General features: G+C 45.1%; 1 protein-coding gene and 1 long non-coding RNA gene across 4 annotated transcripts in view; one reads left to right on the forward strand and one right to left on the reverse strand.

The window, feature by feature from the left end:
- LOC138487792 (uncharacterized) overlaps positions 1-520 on the reverse strand; it is a 141,905-nt gene extending 141,385 nt beyond the window's left edge. Inside the window, exon 1 of the long non-coding RNA XR_011274547.1 lies at positions 431-520. This is a non-coding gene — a long non-coding RNA (uncharacterized lncRNA). The remainder of the gene's footprint in view (positions 1-430) is intronic.
- USP2 (ubiquitin specific peptidase 2) overlaps positions 276-20,644 on the forward strand; it is a 357,749-nt gene continuing 337,380 nt past the window's right edge. Inside the window, exon 1 of one of the 3 annotated variants that reach the window (XM_069614354.1) lies at positions 276-396. The gene's annotated coding sequence lies outside the window, so the exon portion shown is untranslated. Of the gene's footprint in view, positions 397-467; positions 558-20,644 lie in introns of those variants that run through there. The other 2 variants (XM_069614356.1, XM_069614355.1) reach the window with 2 other exon arrangements.

Consider the following 20,644-nt stretch of genomic DNA (forward strand, 5'->3'; position numbering starts at 1 on the left):
TTTTCACAGGAGGCCCACATGTAGTGTTGCACCAAAGTGCGTAGAGAGCGCAGAGTCCTGGGCCCCCACTCAGAGCGAGGGTGGATGGAGGCGCAGGTCCCCACCCGCCAACGCCCCTCTGGGAAGAAGGCTGCCCGCGGTGGCTCGGACGCCCACTGTCCCTTTAAAGTCCCCCTCTTGGAATGCGAGTGAGCACGGCGTTCACCGGGTGAGGTCAGAGGGGACGCTATATTTATCCTCGGCCGTAACCTGAGCGCAGGGCTCCTGCCGAGCATTATGCAGAGCGCAGCCCAGGGGCTCAGGCGGCCATTTTAGTCCAGCCAGAGTGGGACGGGACCCCCGCGGGAGGCACGGCGCACAGGGGGCCTACACCGGCAGCTGGGGGCAACACGCCAGGTCGGTAGCACGGTATTTTCTTTTGAACTCTTACCCGTGTGTGTTTGTCTTCTGCTTCTTGTGTCTGTCACGGCTAGGAACGCTGCTGGGGGGATTTTGGGAGCCGGAAGAACGGGCGCTCACACCTATGACGTGACAAACATGGACCGGCCTGCGCACAGGTGCGTGAGGGCATTGTTATTAATTTATATGCTGGCTTGTGAATTAACCACTCTACTTGAATGTATACAACAATGTATGTGAGCTACACCTTTAGTTCCCCAGCGTTGGTATCTTTCAGAGAGTTTCATGTTCAGCTACAGAGTGGCATGCAGTTGTTGCCACTGCGAAGCGCTGGTTTACATGTGGAATTCTTTTTATCAAATAGTTCTAACTTTTTTGTTTTTGAGGCTTGCCGTTAGAATGTACCATTTTCGCCTTACTCTTTAGCTGTGATGGTCGAGTAGCACGTAACAGAAAAATCTTAACATTTGCAACAGGCAAGCAGGGCTGGACAGAGTCAGTCGCATGTCAGATTTTCCCCAGAACATGTCATGAGTCTCATCTCAGAACCTGGACTCTCGGGGTCCTCTGGAGTACTCGGACCCTTTGCCCCTTGCTCAGCTGTGAATAGTTTATGATCAGTGTTATTATTAACTAAATTAAATATCTTGTGTTTCTGTTTTAGCCTTTACATTCTGGTATTGTAAATTTGCATGTCCAAGTCTAAATAAAGCGCCACGAGATACATAATCAAAAGAAAGCACTGTTGCAGTGTGTGCAACTCACAACTGAAACGGACATCTTGTGAGCGAAGTGCCAGGCAGTGCCTGTGCACACAGGAATAGAGTCGGCCGCAGCTGTCCTAGGCCAGAGCGATTGTGCTGTTATATGGTCCGATAGCTCAGTGGGTTAAGTGCTTACCGCTTTGTTTAGACTGCAGATCACAGCCTTGAATCCACCCCGCAGGGTCGAGTCTGCTTTCTGACGTTGATGACTTGAGTAGCATTGAACTTGTCAACAATTACTGTCAGTCATTAGAGCACCACAGAAATGCGGCAGCACAAATATATGACTAAACTCCTCACTGTCCCTGGTGGCTGAGCCGGACCCATTGTCTCACTCCGAGTGCATTTCCCACACTACCTTTTTGTAAGGGGGAGGTTCACCCTCTCCTTGTATGTACGATTGAACTAAATGTGTGAAGGTGAGGCCTTGTGCTCCCTGTTCGAGGCTCCTGCTTTATGAATGAGGGTTCGTCACATGTTCTAGCTGTGCTAGGGGACGCAGCTCAAATACCCGGTATGAGAGCCACGAGCTGTCCGCGTGATGTATGGTCACCCGGCTAGGGCGCCAGCCCTGACCCGTCCTGCATTATTTAATTAATTTGAGTAGAGCCATTGTTATGTTCAGTGGTGGAAATGGAAACACTTTTAGTGGGGATCCCAGAAAGGGCCGGGGTGGGGGCGCAGTTCCGAGGGGGCGGAGATGGCAGTTGAACTCCACTCAAAAGAAATGTTCAAAATTATAGTTTTTAAATGGTGCAATTTCTTTCATGCTGCTTCTTGCCAATCCCCACACTGTACAACAATTCCACTACTTTAAACCACTTCCATGACAGTGGTGCACCCAAAATACTGTTGGTAATGCGGTGATGTTTAGTACATTAAGGGGTCCATAGAAACGCTCTACAGTAGCATGTTACCAGGGTAGCTCAGCAGTCCGAGAGACTGTTGCTGAGGTGTTATATATAAACCATTGGTTGTTAGTCATATGAATTTTTATATTTTCTTACAAAAAACAAGCACTATAAATGCATTTGGCCAGGTGATGGGTTGGGCTGGTAACTTGCTTATATTCAAGGTGGAGGTGGGGGTATTTCTGCCACTGTAGTGAAAATCAAAAGTTGGCATCCATGATCCAAGTGTTTAATTTCCTAATAACTGCTGTCAGAACAACAGAAGCATTTATTTGTGATTAAGCAGTTTGACAAGCATATAACATCTTTATAAGTATAACCTGTGATAAAACACAAATGAAGGGGCACAAAACGTACAGGGTATTTGTCTGGTAGTCAGATGAAAAAGCAACAAAAAATAATAATTCAAAGACTACTGAATGCAAGTTTACGCAGCATTTTTGAGTTTGGAAATTACTTTTCTTTTTCTATGAATGTGTGAGATGCATATTTAGAAAACAATAGTGTGCCAGGCATGTGGAAAGCCTGCTTTAACTGCGAAGGCCCCCACCCCAGTGATAATCATGGCCCATTGATTCCCGTGGTGTCCCTTTCAGAAAGAAACATGCTCGGCAAATGGTACCTGCAAATGCGCAAATGACGCCTGGAGAAAGGGGCACACAGCAAATTAGATCACCGAGCCCCCAGCTTCCCTCGGCTAAGCTTGGGACATGGTAAAGCCTTGTCAAGGCTAAGGCCCACCAGGTCGGAGATCTGGGGATCTGGGGAGACATCTGATGCCCGGATCTCCGACCTGGCAAGAGCGGGCCCTTTGACCAGCCTGGTTATGTTCTGAACACACTAGGAAATGGAACACTGAACCTCATGTGGCCTAACGTCCAGAAGAGGCACAGTGAGGCCGAAGCCTTCTGCGGGATGGGAAGACTTTCTCAGATCGGGGGATACATACACATGTATTGGGGTATATTTCTGTAATTGACAGTCTCTGTCAAACTTCTGGTGTTTTCTGTCTCTGGTGGTCTCTGGAGCAACACCCACCAGTGAGTTGGTCTTCCCAGGGAATGCTACACCGAATTTATATGCAAGAACAGAATTGCGCAAATTCGATAAAGAGCCCGAATGTCCTTTTGTCCGCTCACGGCCCAACATCTCCCAGCCCCCGAGACCTACTGATTGAAGACATCTCTCCATCAGGGGTCTTGCAAGGTCTGGAAAATATCCGGATCCGGGGCTACCCTATTGTCTGGACTCGGTGCTAGCTAGTCTTTTGGTTGTAGCCCCTGAGCTTCTATCCGGGGCTACAACCAAAAGAACTGAAGCTATAGCCCCCCTAGCGACGCTTCTGTTCTCCACCACCATTGCCTCTTACGACCTTCCACGCTACTGAGCCCCCAGTGTGATCCCCTCACCAAGCTTTGTTTGAGTTCCATTGTCGAGTCCTGGCTTTCCCCCTTTCCCCTTCTTTTGCTTTGCTCCAATGGTGCCCATCCTGATGCCCATCTCTGGCTTCTGAATTTGAATCCCTTATCGCTAGTGGAATGGGGTGTCCTCCCAGCTCCTCTAGTGCCCAAGCCCAATGCTTTCTTTTTAGATCTGCCCCCTGCGCAGTTATTCTTCTCTTCACAGCCCCCCTCGCTTCATGGGGCTTCATGGGGTGCTGGGTCCCATGACATACAGCTAGAATAGGAAGGAGAAAAGCAAGCACAATGGGACAACCAGGGGAACTGCCATTGGCCCAGAAGACCATCAAGTTATCTCTGGACCTTTTTTCCTTGCCTTTTTCTCGCATCAACTTGCAACAGACTCTTCCCAATAGTGTTCCCTCAGTCTCAGTCCCAAACTGCACCCCAAATGTGTACCTATTTCTCCCAGTCCTGTATTGCCCAGAGGGATTTCTACAATCCCAGGTGTGTTTTATCTCCCCCTTTTCCCCCATGGTCTTACGCTTTCCCTGTTTAAGAAAAGCACGATTATCAAATCCAATCATGTACACAAGCTCTATGTTTTGTTGTCAATGTGGATCCTCTGAAAGAGGGTGTTTAATACTAATGTTATTGTTTTATTAATCTTTTGTAGCACGCTTAATACCGGAGAGCAGTCTTTAATCGCTGGGGCGGGATTCGAACCTGTGTTGCTCTGCTCTGCATTGTCTTGCCTGCAAGACAAGCTCATTGCCCCTGAGCTATCCTCCCCATGCATTTGATATCTGAGCACAGCTAGGCCGGGAGAAGCCTAGAGTGTTTTACAGACAACATTTACTGTAGCAGTAGCATCTGAAACATGCTGGTCTGTACCCACAAGGATGCTTTGGGTCCAGTTGGGACAATATTCCATGAATAGGAATTTAATGGCGAGTGGGTAAACATGTAGAATGAGGCTCAATGCACAGTATAGTCTGCTTTAATATAATGACATTTGCAATTTTAGGCACAGCGAAATAAAGACCTTTGCCCAGGATTGCACGATGATTGGTCGAAGCGCTGATTAGAACTCAGTTCTCCATGTTTTATAGTTGAATCTTATCCACTAAATTATGCCATCCCACATTAAATATTCATTTAACTCACCTGGGTAGCACAGACCGACTTAAAATGGTTAACTCTGCCTGAGGTGTTGAAAGATGCACACATCTACAATATATATAATATATTCATGAAAGTTCCACCATGCATTAGGATATAAGTCAAGAGAGAAGTTATCCATTCACAGATGGTCCTGGCATGATGATTAGTGCCCACAGGGATATGATATGATCGTTTATTTATATAGCGCCTATACACAATGTGTTTCAAAGCGCTTCAAGGCAAGGGAGGGAACAAGGGAAAATACAATGACATTCTTACAAGCCATGAACAGTAAGGATGTGAAGCTTCTGCTGTGCACATTACTGGAGAAATGGCTTTCAGAGGCTCAAGGCGCTCTCTGGAAGCTCTCTTAACGAGACCTCTTTCTGTGGTTCAGAATGACTCTTTCCATCATTACCGGCTCAGCCGTGGGCATTACACATAGCAGGCTGTGTTCCAAGAGCTTGCGGCACTGCAGCTCATATGACAGAAAACATATCAGATTTATGTAGTGTTGCAGGTCAGATTCCTCCCACTTCTAAGCACTGTATTAATAGGCGCCATAATTGCCCAACTCGGTGGTACTCACATGAGTGATTGCGGAACCATGGTGGCCTGAGTCAGCCCTAGGGTTCAGACTTGACGAGGATAGCCTTAGCTTATGTCCGAAGCAAGCGTTTAATCCGTCCGCACTCTGCCAGCCACCTCTATGGTATGATGTACTTTATGTGTATCGCGCTCATACACAAGTGTTTCAGAGCGCGACGTGGCAAAGGAGGGGAACAAGGGAGAACAAAAACGCGCAAGTGCAGGAGGTAGGAAAAGGGGGAAGTGCAGGTGGGAGGAAACGGGGTAATGTGCAAGGGGGAGGGAGAAGTGTAAAGTGCTGAGCAAAGGATAAAAAAACAACAAGTGGTAGCAGCCAGCAAGTGGCAAGTGCTACGTTTAAGGCACAGCTATGATATGATAGGTTATTTATAACGCGCTAAATACCCAGAGGTTTCTAAGTGCGGACCCGGGGATCGAACCTTTGGTGCTCCATGTCGTCTTGCTTCCAAGTCGAGCACATTGCCCTTGAGCTATTCTCCCGAGACAGGGGGTGTCTTATAAGTGCAGAAAAAGGGGGGGACTGTAGGGTAACAGATACAGACCCAAGTGCAAGGGTTGCCAGGAGGCAGTGCGGGTGTGTGGCAGGGTGGGCAGGTACTTTGCCAGGTACCTCTAGCCAGGGAGAAGTAGGCCTTGAAAGGGCCGTAGACCGCCGACTGGAAGTGAGTGTTGCAGAGGGTGTGGCTTTCTCAGCTTTGATACCTCATCCTCAGTCCAGCGGCTCTTCCCAGCATGTCCGGCAGTCTTCTCCAAAGAGGATGCAAAAGGGGGGTTGGCACAGCTGGCATCTTTGGTGCAGTGGAGCTGTGTGATGGATGTAGACTCTCTATAAAGCGGCTCTACACTATTTCCAGTCCTGTTGGGCGCCACTTGTTAAAACACTGTGGGCGTTTCCAACTTTATACACCAAGGACATTCTTTATTTCCATGACCTTGGTGAAGGAGCATGATAGCTACTGCATATGTACAACACTGAAATGTTTGCTTGGTTCTAAGAACTGGATATTGCCATCGCCTGGGACTGTCAGAGAGAGCTCATATTACTGATGTGAAAAGGAAGGGCCATTTCAAGGATTGCATGACAATTTTCTCTAGCTGGAAACAAAGAGGCCATCAGTTGCACGTGTACAAAACTGCCCAGGATATACAGAAGAGCACATATACAACATGTGTTTCCCTGATAGAAGCACAAGCAGGAACTTCATAGATGTGATAGGTTGAATACACTTGAGGTTATGGGTCTTGGCAAAGGGTGAGGGAGACAAAAAACATTTTGTTGACTATGAGGCTACAATTTGGAAAAGCTGAACTATTTAATTTTATATTGTAAGATTATGGAGGAGGGGCGATTAGAATCTGTTTTTCATGTGTGGGCCTATCTCTGGGCATTATATGAGTGTAGGGGCATTACCAAATGAGCAGAATTTGTTCCCGCTAACTTCAAGGAAAACAGGTGTCAATCATACCAACAGTTCTGTGAATGGACTTAATTGAACATTTCAAAATCTATGCATTCTTAGAAATGTACATTAGACAAATATTATGTATCAGAGAGCAAATTAAATTAGAAGTTTTTATAAATTATATAATAGCATTTGTATGATGTATTTTATCACACCATACATTTACTTCATTGCATGTTTTATAATTGTATTTGGTGTGAATGGTTACATTAAAACCTAGAATATACTGTAAATAAAAATGTTCCACCTTTTCTAAAAAATTGTTTCTGGCCAATCAGTTATCTCGCCCAATTCCCTATGCATGATCTCAAGGGGGCCACTGGAGGCCTCCTGTGAAGGGGCCCTCCTTCTCCATTTGATTTCTTTTGACTCCAGCTGCGGATGCTATCCGGTGGTTAACGCACCTAGGAAACTAAGGGTGCTAATCAACCAGGAGCTTACATCTGTTTGACTGCAAAAGACAAGCTCTGTCCTCACACTTTAACAGAGAGACAGGGGCTGGCATGCATTTTACCACATGGCCCTAATAAGCATTGCTAGCTTGGCTTGAGTATGGCACTAATAAGCATCGTTATCTTGGCTTGAGCATGGCACTAATAAGCATTGTTAGCTTGGCTTGAGTACGGCCCTAATAAGCATTGTTAGCTGGGCTTGAGTATGGTCCCAATAAGCATTATTAACTTGGCTTCAGTGTGCCCTAATAAGCATTGTTAGCTAGACTTGAGTATGGCCCTTGTTAGCTGGGCTTGAGTATGGCCTTAATAAGCATTATTAGCTTGGCATGAGTATGGTGCTAATTAGCATTGTTAGCTGGGCTTGAGTATGGCCCTAATAAGCATTGTTAGCTGGGCTTGAGTATGGCTCTAATAAGCATTATTAGCTGGGCATGTGTATGGTGCTAATTAGCATTGTTAGCTGGGCTTGAGTATGGCCCTAATAAGCATTATTAGCTGGGCATGAATATGGTGCTAATTAGCATTGTTAGCTGGGCTTGAGTATGGCCCTAATAAGCATTGTTAGCTGGGCTTGAGTGTGACGCTAATAAGCATTGTTAGCTGGTCTTGAGTATGGCCCTAATAAGCATTGTTAGCTGGGCTTGAGTATGGCCCTAATAAGCATTGTTAGCTGGGCTTGAGTATGGCCCTAATAAGCATTGTTAGCTGGGCTTGCATATGGCCCTAATAAACATTGTTAGCTGGGCTTGCGTATGGCCCTAATAAGCATTGTTAGCTGGGCATGAGTATGTTGCTAATAAGCATTACTAGCTGGGCTTGAGTATGGCCCTAATAAGCATTGTTAGCTGGGCTTGAGTATGGCCCTAATAAGCATTGTTAGTTGGGCTTGCATATGGCCCCAATAAACATTGTTAGCCGGGCTTGCGTATTGCCCTAATAAGCATTGTTAGCTGGGCATGAGTATGTTGCTAATAAGCATTACTAGCTGGGCTTGAGTATGGCCCTAATAAGCATTGTTAGCTGGGCTTGCATATGGCCCTGATAAACATTCTTAGCTGGGCTTGCGTATGGCCCTAATAAGCATTGTTATTAGCATACTCAAGCTGGGCATGAGTATGTTGCTAATAAGCATTACTAGCTGGGCAGTAGTAAAAACCCAACAGCTCTTCAAAACACTCAGGATAAATTTCAATATAATTTGTCGCCGTTCATCACTGTCCATCTATGATCCAATTTTGGTTAATGTGAAAGCTAGAAAACAACCATTTTTCAGATGTGAGTTTAATACTACCGGAAACATTGAATTAAAATGCAGGACTCAGCCAGGAGAGTTGGTGTTGCCCTCTTAGACCGCGAGTCTTGAATTTAACCAGACATCGGTAATTCCAGGTGTCTGGGGAGCTACTCTGTAGGGTTTGATGAACCTGTTCGGTGATCTGCTAAATCACCTGCAGTTTCGGTAATTTTGTTCCTGTAAACCTTTTGAACTTTTCCGAGATTCGTTTGAAAAAGTTGGAGGTTCCCCAGAGATAGAAATTAGGACAAAGCAGGGGGAGGCAGCCTCCTGGCACCCCCTCATCAGGTGATTCAAGGTGTCCCACCATCTTACTTGAGCCTGGCTGTCCCCACAGACAAAGAAAAGTTCAATCATCAGTGATGTCCTGTGGAGCGTAGGAAGGCCATGCGTAGCAGCAGGAGGGTGTGCAGGGAGGCATGAGGTTGTTTTCAGGAGGTCTGTGTGTGGGAGGGGTCTAGTTTGCAACCCCAACAGTGTCCAGTGAAAATGTGCAGGAGCCAGAAGGTTTGGCTTTGTGTCCCACAAATGTTCAGAGGACACTTTTGGCAAAGATCATCCAGCCTTATCAGCGTGTTCTAGTATTAGGTACAAGGTTTGCACTCCGGAATAGATGACTGTTGAAAAAGAATACTCACAACATGGAGTAACAAAGCAGATCCAATGATTCAAGTTGTGTTTTTGCAGTTTGTTTTCCTATGGCTCGTTACAGCCGGGCATTATGAGTAAAGAACGGCCCCCACGTGCCTGGTGTTTTGTATTATGTAGTATGCCATGTGTTCCTTTATGACGTCCTGCATGCCGCGAGGTTAGGCTAGGGAATGTTGATGTTCAAAGCAGGAAACGAAACGGAGGCCAGAGAGAGAGATAAGGAGAAGACTGTGAGCGGCATGCAGGGCGCCGGCTGTGATCTATAAATAAACATACTTTGTTTATTTTAACTTGTGTGGACTGGCATACCTCATTTTGGCGACGAGGACAGCCGGCGTCCCAGAACCCACAGAAACCAGGAAGGATTTAATCCAGAGCGGAGCTCCGAGCCGCTGTGCAACACTGTGCCTGGCTTGTGCTGCATGATAAGAAGAGGGAGGAAGAGCAGATGCTCCGAACTGACGTTAATCAAACGTTGGTTTGTGCTGATATTTCATCATTGTGATGATTTTTTTTTTTCTTCTTGTCTGTCTAACTCGAGTTTGTTAGACACGATCCCATTGGCCACACCACTCCGCTTCAGAGTAAAGGACCGCCGACTGCATGACTCACCCTTTGGACTTAGGCAGAATGAGGAGTAAAGAATAGACTCCTCATCCTCTTCACAGTACATATTAAGAAGCAGATCAAAACGCAATTCAGGATAAATAGTATTCTGGTTTCCTCTCATACTGACATAATACAGAAGAAGTATGCAAGGTATTAGCATACAACCCCCGGCATGTTTTCTTCCAACACCTGGACAGCCTGTTGTAAACTGGCTAGAATGGAAAGAGTTTTGGCTAAACTATGTTCAGACCATTGATCAAGAAGGTTTGTCTGCTCATAAAAAGAAATCACTACTGCTTCATGCTTTGGGCCTAGAAGGACAGAGAAAATACAGGGAATTACCGGATTTGCCTGTGGATGAAGCTGGAGATATTGATGAACACGAAAAGGCCATAAGGCAACTAGACAAATATTATACTCCTGAGACCAATGTAGCCATAAACAGGTATAATTTCTATACCAGAACTCAAAAAGAACATGAATCTATTGAAGACTATGTATCAGCTCTAAGGGTACTATCACGCACATGCAGATTTGGCATTGGGATCACACTAGATGAACTCATACGAGATCAAATTATCATACATGCCAAAGATAGTCTGCTTCAAGACAGACTTTGGATGGTAGGAAACCCATCTCTGCCAGAAACAATGGCCATTGCCAAGCGAATAGAACACAGTCAATTGTGCTCTAAAGAGATAAAAAATAAGAAACAAGAAACTGTCATAAACATGCAATTACAGAATGATAAATTCTCATTGGAATCTGGAGATCAAAATATAGTCAATGCAATAAGAACAAAAGAACGTACGGAAAATCACCTGGTCAAGACCAATAGGACAAGAGGATTTGATAATAGAGGCCAGTCAATGAGAGGAAGAGGATGGGTGAGACCCGAAAATAAATCAGCTCCAGCACAATCTAGAGAAGCTGATAGATGCTTCAACTGTGGAAGATTAGGACATTTTGCTTATGCCAAGCATTGTCCTGCAATTGGACAAAAATGTGGCAATTGTGGAGGCAAGGGACATTTTGCTGTCGTTTGTAGACGGAAAAAGAGAATCTCGGCCATACAGGAGGAAGAGGAAGATTCGGACGAAGACAGGGTTTTTGCCATTCGTGAACCACCTGAGGGAGATTTCAAATGCCCAAGTTGTGTCATAATAATTGACAACTGGAAACTCAAAGTAAAAGTAGACAGCTGTTCACCATGGACGATCATAACGAAGAAAACATGGAACAACTTATTGGCATGTGGTCTAAAAAGTAAATTATTTGAACCTGATATTAAAAACCCGGGTGGATTTGAAGGCTCGACAATTAAGTTAATTGGTTGGTTTTCAAGCATCATAGAATTCAAAGACAGGCGAGCGGAAGTGAAGATATATGTTGCAGAAAAAGGAGTTAACGTCATTGGTTGGAGAGATCAAGCTGGTTTACGAATCAGATTGGATCCTTGTGAATCTGAACAGGTTCTGATAGTAAACTCCAGTCATAAACAGAAAGGAGAATCAAAAGCCCTAGAAGATAAAGGAAACAAGAAATTAGGACTGTTGAAAGACTTTTCACACAGAATTCGATTGAAAGATGGAGCAATACCTGTCAGACATGTCAAGTCAAGACCTATACCTTTCGCCATAGCAGACAAAGTGGAACAAGAATTAACTAAATTGGAGTCTGAAGGAGTGATCGAAAAGATTGAGTCCTCGGAGTGGTCAAGCCCCATTGTAGTTGTAATGAAAAAATGTGGGAAAGTCAGGATTTGCGTAGATCTTAGAGATGTTAACAAAAACATTATTGTTGACATCTTTCCACTTCCAGTCATATCAGAAATGCTGAATCGCATAGGTGATGCAAATGTATTTTCAACTTTAGATCTTTCCAGTGCATATCATCAGATAGCTTTAACGGAAGACTGCAGAGACATCACTGCATTTATAACTCCACATGGTTTATATAGGTACAAACGCATGCCATTTGGCTTGGCATCGGCTGCGGCTGTTTTTCAAAGGGTCATGGAACACGTTTTGAAAGGGTTGAAAGGCATTTTTGTGTATCAAGATGACATCATAGTATTTGGTAAAGGTCGAGATGAACATGACATGAGATTGAAAGATGTTTTACTAAAGTTGGAGAGTGTTGGTTTGGAAATTGAAAAGAGTAAATGTAAATTTGGCATGTATGAAGTTGATTATTTGGGACACACGGTAAATGGCAATGGTTACAAACCCAAAAGTGATGCAATGAAAGCAATCAGAGAATCGCCTAATCCCTCTAATAAGGATGAACTTAGGTCGTTTTTGGGCCTGTGTGAATACTATAACAAATTTGTCAAGAAGTTTGCTAACATAACAGAACCTTTAAGGAAATTGTTAAAGAAAGATGCCAAATTTGAATGGAATGACAAGTGTGATGAAGCAGTGAATTGCATAAAGAGAGAAATATGTGACTCCACAGAATTGGGCGGTTATGTGTTTGGGAGGTCAACCAAGGTTACAGTGGATGCGAGTGGAAATGGTTTGGGAGCGGTACTTTCTCAGATTGAAGAAGGTGGTAAGGAAAAGACAATATGTTACGCCTCCAGGGCAATTTCAGATACAGAAAGCAGGTATTCCGTAATTGAAAAAGAACTTTTGGCATGCTCATGGGCAGTAAACTATTTTAGAAAGTATTTGTGGGGTTGCAAGTTTGTTATACAAACAGATCATAAACCACTTGTAGAAGTTTTGACAGTTAAAGGCATGTGTAGGGCTTCACCTAGGTTAGCCAGATTAAGCATTAAATTACAAGATTATCATTTTGTGACAAAGTATGTTCCAGGTAAGAGGAATGTTGTTGCAGATTATTTGTCACGGCTGCCATTAAAGAGTGTGAGTGTAGAATCTGAAAGTATTGAGGAGATGGTGGCAGCCATTCTTGAAGTAACCTCGAAGGAAAAATGGTTAGATGAGATCTCTAAAGATGAGACGTTAAATAAGATTGCAAATTTTACAATGTTAGGTTGGTCTGATAAGAGATCAATTGATGGAGAATGCATGAAGTTTTGGGAAGTGAAAGATGAATTGTCCATGGAGGAAGGATTTTTGATGAGGGGGAATAAATTGATACCTCCAAAAGCATTATATAATGAGCTCATAGAAAAAGCGCATCAGGGTCATCCGGGGATTACTGGTACCAAATGCAATGTGCGATCTGTATATTGGTGGCCAGGAATGGATATTTTGATTGAAAGATTTGTTAGAAACTGCTGGCCTTGTCAAAACAGCGACAAAAGTTGTAAAAGTTTTAAGTCAGAGCCGCTTGTTATAGATAAAGGAGAAGCTCCCTGGATGAAACTTGGAATTGATATTGTCGGACCATATCAGAGACTAATTGGGGATAAAAGGTTTTTAATTGTATTGATTGATTACTATTCAAGTTGGGTAGAATTGAAAGCTGTTAAAAATATTGATTCAAGAGAAATTATTAAATTCCTTAGTGAAATCTTCGGGAGAGAGGGTTTTCCCAAATCCATTATCAGTGATAATGGTGTTCAATTCAAAAGCAAAGAAATAAGAGAGTTTGCCGTCACATCTGGGATTTTATGGAAATATTCTGCTTTGTATCATCCCCAAACAAATGGTCTAGTCGAGAGATGTAACAGAATGGTTGTAGAGACAGTAGAGTTGGCATTGAGGAATAACATGTCTGTGGAAGAGGCACTTAAAGATAGGTTATGGAGCACAAGAATGTCAGTCAAAAGAGATCTAGGAGTATCTCCGTTTGAATTGATGAGAGGCAGAGCCCCTAACACATTACTTACTCCAGAGTGGGTGAATTACAAAAGGACATCAGAGCATAGAGATAAAGGAAAGCATTGTAAATACTCTGAAAGCAAAATTAATTGGAATAATAGTTATAAATGTAAAGTTGGAATTGTACCAGGAGACATGGTAAGGATAAAACTAGGGCGTGCTGTTAGAAAGGGTGAGTCCAAATACAGCAGACCAGTTAAAGTTATACAAGTCCTAGGCAAAGCCATAAGAGTAACGGGTGGATCAGTATGGAATATGAATAGAGTAAGCAAATGGAATTGGGATTTTAAGGATAATAAAAGATTTTATCCCAGGCAAAATCACAGGCAGGATCAAAGTAATTGGTTTGGAAATGATATAGGTTTTCAATATAACATAAGAGACATATTGAATTCAGATACTAACGTCAGACCTCAAGTTAGGGAGAGACACATGCATGTAAGAGAGGACCAAGTTGCCAGAGCGGATAGTCAAATATTGAGAAGCAATGGTCAAGAAGATACTCATTTAGAGTTTGAATCTGTCCAAGAAAGTAATGGCACTGCTACTAATGATGATAGAAACATGGAGGGAAGTCAAGAAGGTTGTGTGGCTAGTGGAAGTATGTACAACCACAGAGATAGAAAATTGCCATTCTGGACAAAAGACTATGTCATGGGAAAATAATTAATTATATTGCACACTACCAATTTTGTTTTATACATAGCAGTTGGGTTAACCTACATTGTCAACATGTGTTTTTATGTTTGTTGTTTTCTTTCACACTTCTGGTTAAAAAAAAAAAAAAAAAAAAAAATTATAATAATAATAATTTAAGGGGGAAAGGATAGGTGTTAGTTTTTACCACCATCCACAGCCACACATGGTTCCCAAGTTTCTAGGTTCTTTCACACTATTTAAAATGTAATGTTTATGGATTGTTCACGGCATATTCCTAAAAATGTGTTTTTCTCTGAAAAGGGGGAGGTGGTGTAGTATGCCATGTGTTCCTTTATGACGTCCTGCATGCCGCGAGGTTAGGCTAGGGAATGTTGATGTTCAAAGCAGGAAACGAAACGGAGGCCAGAGAGAGAGATAAGGAGAAGACTGTGAGCGGCATGCAGGGCGCCGGCTGTGATCTATAAATAAACATACTTTGTTTATTTTAACTTGTGTGGACTGGCATACCTCATATTACCACTTGAACACGTGAGCGTAGTGGCCGGACAGACAGTCTCATATCGTCAGCAGTGATTGGCCACCCAAAAAGTGACAGAGCTCTGGGGTAACCAGGGCCAGGTGTCTTTCCTGCAGCTCCCCCTTCTCATGACTCTAGATTGAAGCCACCACGGTAGCTTGCTCACACAGAAGCGCAGGGGGTTGCTGTCAATTATGAAACTGACACACACTGATCACTGGTGTGTCATGCCTTCTAGGATTTTCACACAGTGGTGCGTGTTGTCTGTGCAGAATTGCATTACAGGTGCTGTTGCGCTTGCTGTCAGCATCCAACTTCTCGCACAGGAGCTGTGGCTTCAGCTGTCAGCGTGAGACTAGGGTAGACCTCTGTTGTTTGCTGTCTGTGTTTGCTCTTAGCATGCGATGCACACACATCTGTCCCAAGTATGTAACTGTTTGTGTCTCAGAGAGCTTGGTGTTTGCTGTCTTTCTGAACGTCTTACGCCCTCGGGTGTGTGCTCTCCATGGGTGGGGCTCTCATTCACACGTGTTGGTGTCAACGTGGGCCTTCCAAACAGGAACTCTCGCATTGCATCCCACACAAGGTCTGGGGTTTGCTGTGATAGTGGGGGGTTCATATACCCTAGTCTTTGCAGTCATCGTGCATCCGTCACGCATTCGGGTGTATGCTGCCAGTGTTGGGCTCTTGAGTTTGCTGTCTGTGAGAACCACTAACACATAGAAATATTGTGTTTCTTGTCAAGAGTGCTCCTCTCACACATGAGCTGTGCTGCTTTGTGCCAATGTGGATTTACATGTCCAAGGCTTGTCCTGGGAGTGGCATATTTTGCCCACGCCTACTGTGACCCGGACCGATGTCTGGTGGAAAGGAAATGGGAAAAGGATGAGGCTAAGAGAAGCGGAAGTGGCATAGAAACAAACAAATGGAAAGGTACAGGGGAGTTGAAGGGGTGTGTGTTATCAGTGGTAGGGGATCAAACTAAGCTTGGCTGAAGGCCAGGGTGTACAATCTGCCTGTGATGCCAAACCACTTCCATATGGGCTGTTTCTAGTACACTTACTTTGTTTATTTCATTTATGTTGTGATTTGTATAGCGCGCATAACCCAAAGTCATCCAGGCGCTGTTTGCTTAAGGAGTTGGTTACTGTGGTTACTTACAGAGTTAGAAAGTTACAGTCATTGCATGAATAGATTACAGAATACATTACATGATTAGCTCGCAGGAGATAATAGATTACAGTGGTGGTTTACGTAGGTTACAGGTCGCTAGGAGAGGTGGTAGGTTACAGACCTTGCATAATGTGTTCACATGAGTCATGGGTTGCAGAGATTGCTTGCATAAAGAGCATATAGGTTTACCTAGGTTTCCGCCTTTAGTTACAGCCAACCTTCATTTAGTTGTGTTCTTGGGCAAAGAGCCAGGTTTTTGGTACTGGAATTCATTAGCGCATGGTTGTGGGATGGACTCGAGATGTGCTCAAGTGTACTCTGAAAATGTAGAGGCTTCTTCAGCAGAACGTTTTTAAACGTACCTCCCTGTAAACCAGGAGTATAATCTGGGGGTGCCAAGTATCCTGGCTGAAATGCAGGAACAACGAGTTGGCTGTGTGGGGGCTGGGGAGACACCAAAGGAAAAAGAACGAAGGGAGGAAGGTGTTACTGTGATGCTGGAAATGCATCGGAGGGACAGGGCCTCCGTATCCTTGTCCTTTACTGCTTTTTATCATGTGTTCTGGTGTGTTTTCCGCACATGAGTTCATGTGGGACTCCTGATGGTGCAGCTCTCTTTTGGTTTGGTGAACAGACCCATGGGATACCCTTATTGCACCCATGGGTAGGGGTACAACCCTGTGCCCCTAGTGTATGTTTCTGGGCACCTGTGTGTGGCCCACAGAGCAGAGCAGGGTATGGGCTGGTGGCAGCTCCATGCTGAATTTGACAGGTGCTCTGAGTATCCTACATTTTGGGATACCCAGGCCTTGCCATTGGAATCAGTTGATTCCTGATAGGAAACAAGATGGCCCCTCTGGCCTCTTGCTTTCTATTGCCTGTTACCTTGTTTTCCCAAAGTCCTAGGAAGCCCTGACTCTGTCCCTGCCCCCTAACTGGCTGTTGGGTGGAAGTCCATATATGGTGTTGTTGTGAAGTGCTGACCAGACTGGCTGGAGCCCTCCCAATGACTGTATGTTGTGGGTACGCCTGTGGGTGGGACCTGGGTGAATGGAGTGTGTGACGAATACACATTCTGTGTTGTGGATGTCTAGTATCTGGTGTTTGACACAATGACTAAGACAGCCCTGCCCAAAACTGGTATGAATGCAGTGTGGAGTGTTGAATGGCTGGGTACTTGTACCAATACACATAACTTGTTGTGAGTGTCTGGAGAGAAGTGAATGGCCTGAATGCACTATGCACCTGATTGGCTGCCTGCCTGCATGAATGCCGTTCTGACCGATTGGTTGCCTGAGTGTGACCCAGCAGAATGAATGGGAGATCAACTAGTATATCTGAGGGCCTCTCACTGCTAGAATGTGTGTTCAGAAGCTAAAGTCCACTATGACGAGTAACTGGAGTAACTGAAGCTTAGACTTGAAGCCCTGCTGGAAGATAAGAATTGCTGTTGCTCTCCTTCACAATCTGAAAGCTGCTGTGTCTCCAAGGACTGACCCAGAGAGGACCTGGTAAGGCACCCTCTTCCCGAGCTACGAGGGACCATCGTGCACCAGCTGATCTTTGCCAAAGCTCCTTGGTAGACAGACCTTCAACAGGCTGCCGACCCGAGACTGGGACTGCCAGACTGGAATCCCAAGGAGAAGCGCCCGGGCTGTTGTCCGCCACTGTCAACAACCGCCGTCACCGACCTGAGCTGCCATGCTCCCGTTTGCCTAAGAACTTCATTTGATCCAAGGACGCTCTCGTCTGCATTGTCGCCTGTATTATCCCGCTGGAGAAGGCCTGACCATCAACGCGCCGAGGAGTATCCGCCGGTGGGTTTCCCACCACCCAAAGCCCAAAGAGACGCCGATGACTTGACGCCCTTGCTGGGCCACAGTTCTTCATACTCTTTGCGGTCCAGAACTATCGTCATCGAGGTGCCCCGCACGCCTCTTCCTTGCAGGACGTTTACGCTTCCCCGTCGACGAGCACCGCTAGGATAGAAGCTGCCACTTCACCACCATAGTTCACCCTGTTCTCCGTCAGACGTTTGACGACCCGTGACTCCTGCCTTAAAGGGAGGGCACTCAAGAAGGGCCGTCGATTCCCGGACGAGGAACGCTACAACGCAGGTACTTTGGGGTTGCAGAACTATTGAAAAGTCTCTTGTGAACAATATATGGACTGGACTTGTGATATATCTTTATTTTACAGGTTGCCCAGGTGGGGGGGATCTCCACACAGAACTGTGTCCAGGTATCGGGGCCAGTATTCGGCCAATTGCTCACCAACTGCTTTTCTCTTATATCTATTGCTGGTTTCATTTACAAACTGATTAGTGTGACATTTAACCGTACAGTTGATGCACTTTAAAGAGATCTAATAGTAATTGTGTTTTTTGACACTACTGGAGCACCAACTCCCTGCCAACGCCGGCACCTAGCAAGGTTTTTTCACCTTGCAAGATTATATTTTCTCTATGGTGCACCTTAACATATACCCAGCTCCTTTCTCTCTCTCACCACTCGCTCTCTCCCATTCTCTCCCCGGATTTTCCTTCAGTCGATTCTCCACTCTGTTATATTCTTACTCTTCTCACCCTTCTCTCTACTCCTCTATCTCTCTGCCTACTACCCACACCTGTCCCTCGAGGTTCATGCACTCTCCCCTCTCCTTCCCTCTCTCCCTTCTGTTCCCTCTCCTATTCTCTCCCCTCTCCTCTACTCCTCTCTCCCTCTCACTCACCTCTCTCCCTTTAAGACCTAGTCCATCTCACATACAACCAACCAGGCACCCACCCACACCCTCACTCTTGCTGGCTGGTACCACTCTCTCTCTTTCTACCAACACCTGACCTGTAACAGTCTCTGCCACAAACTCCTCAAAGTTCCACTCCATCGTCCACCCTCCATGTGTTCTCACGCTCTGTCTTATCTCTGACCTCACCCGTACTACTTTCAATCTATCTTTTCTTGACTCCTCCCTTCCTGTTTCTTTAATTCTCTGTCCTCTCCATTGTTCCACCATCTCACCTCACAGGAATGGCCAATCTAGGCCTACTTTTTCCGCGTGGGATCGGTTTCACACTCCGGTCTGTTGGTTTCTCTCTTCAGTTCACTCTGGTTTATGGTGGCAGGGGGGAGGCTGGTACTGGTAGTTCAGAAGAACTCTGGTCAGCATCAAAACGGTAAGATATTGAGGGTTTGACAATGGTACCAAGTTCATTCAACAGAGCACATGCAGGGAGGCAGAGACGGGGGCCCTCCCATTTCCCTCACCAGCCCTGCCCATCAGGGGCAGGACTGGCCCCTGTAAAGACCCTAGTAGGCATGTTGCCCTCTGCTACAAGGGGTCCATGAGTCCCCTTAACAATGTCAGCTGAGTAGTATGTGTGCATGGAGTGAGGTTATTGGATATGTGCATTGGGGATTCACTCTGGGAGAGGAGAAGTGGGCAAAAGTGGCCCGCTGTTACTGGTGTGGAGCCTTTCTACAGTCTCTATGCTTACCTGGAGGAGGTGCTAATGCTGAGGAAGAATGCTGCTTTTTATAAAACGCTGCAAACAGTGCAAAGCGCGCGCGAAGGAGAAGTGGCCAGAAGTTGTCTGCTTTGGTCCGCTGTGGTCTGTAACAGGGCCGAATCAGCACTTCTTTTTCCCTTCTTATTAAGCAGGAACCCCGACTAAGTGGGGTACAATCATTGCCTTTTTCCAGCCTGGAGCCAAGGGCATTGCTGGTGGAAGCTCGAAGAGCAGCGATCCTGATACTCCAATGGAGGCGGTTGCACCTTTGGAGAGTATGAACCACTCTTTCACTGATATCAACAGCGACTCTTTACTAGAGGTTTGTTATTCACTACAGAATTGTACAAAGGCCCCGACAGTGAATGGTTTTTCTAAATGGTGAGCCCACTTCATCCTCCTTATCAGCAGCAACGCCTCCCCCACCTTTGCAAGAGAAATTGCAAAGGATGTCTGCTACTCCAAACGTATAACCGGACCTTGAAGAAGAGTGTGTCGATGAAATTGATCACTCGGCTACAAGTAGTGTAACAAGTAGTGTAACGAACACCTTCAACATAAGTACAAACCCAAGCTTTGGTGTACTGTAGTTTGCAATTAAAATCCTCTTAAAACTTTGTGTCAGAATACATGAGAATTAATTACCAAACTCGTATGGAGCGGATATTGGCCAATCGCCAGCAATGCCGACTACAAAAAAATAGCGCAAACTATGAACCTTGTGGCCAACGAACCGTGAAACTCTACTATTGAGTCAACATCTCAAGTAAACATGAAGAAATTAAGAAAGAGATCCCCATCGTAAAATAGGCTGCAAGAAAATATAGGTACTCTTACGAGTTGGCTGGTGAAAGATGACGGAGACAGTAAAGAGGGAGACTCCGGCGAAGACAAGCATTGAAGTCTCCCTGCTTCTCTACACCAGACTCTAAATCCTGGCACCCTTGGTGGTAAAAAGGAATGAAATTGAGGCACCCTTGAACAAGTTGAGGAGTAACATCACTAGGAGGGACGTTGCCGCACCAGCTCCTGGAGGTGAATAAATCACTCAGAGTTTTTAAAACTGTTACACAAAATACCCACACTAAGAGTCCTTAACTCTAGCGATTTTGATTTTCCAGAACCTCTTGATTGTGGTGGAGGGAACATTTCTTGTATCCACAGTTTTTTGGCAGATACGGTAACATTGATACGCTCCTATCCAGATGCCCTAATTAGCTTAGACGATGTCCTGGACATGGAATGCCATGGTTTAACGGTGCAGGCTTGTTGTGAA

The sequence above is a fragment of the Ambystoma mexicanum genome, chromosome 9 (assembly GCF_040938575.1).
Source record: "Ambystoma mexicanum isolate Mex_15411 chromosome 9, UKY_AmexF1_1, whole genome shotgun sequence".
Classification (NCBI taxonomy): Eukaryota; Metazoa; Chordata; class Amphibia; order Caudata; family Ambystomatidae; genus Ambystoma; species Ambystoma mexicanum.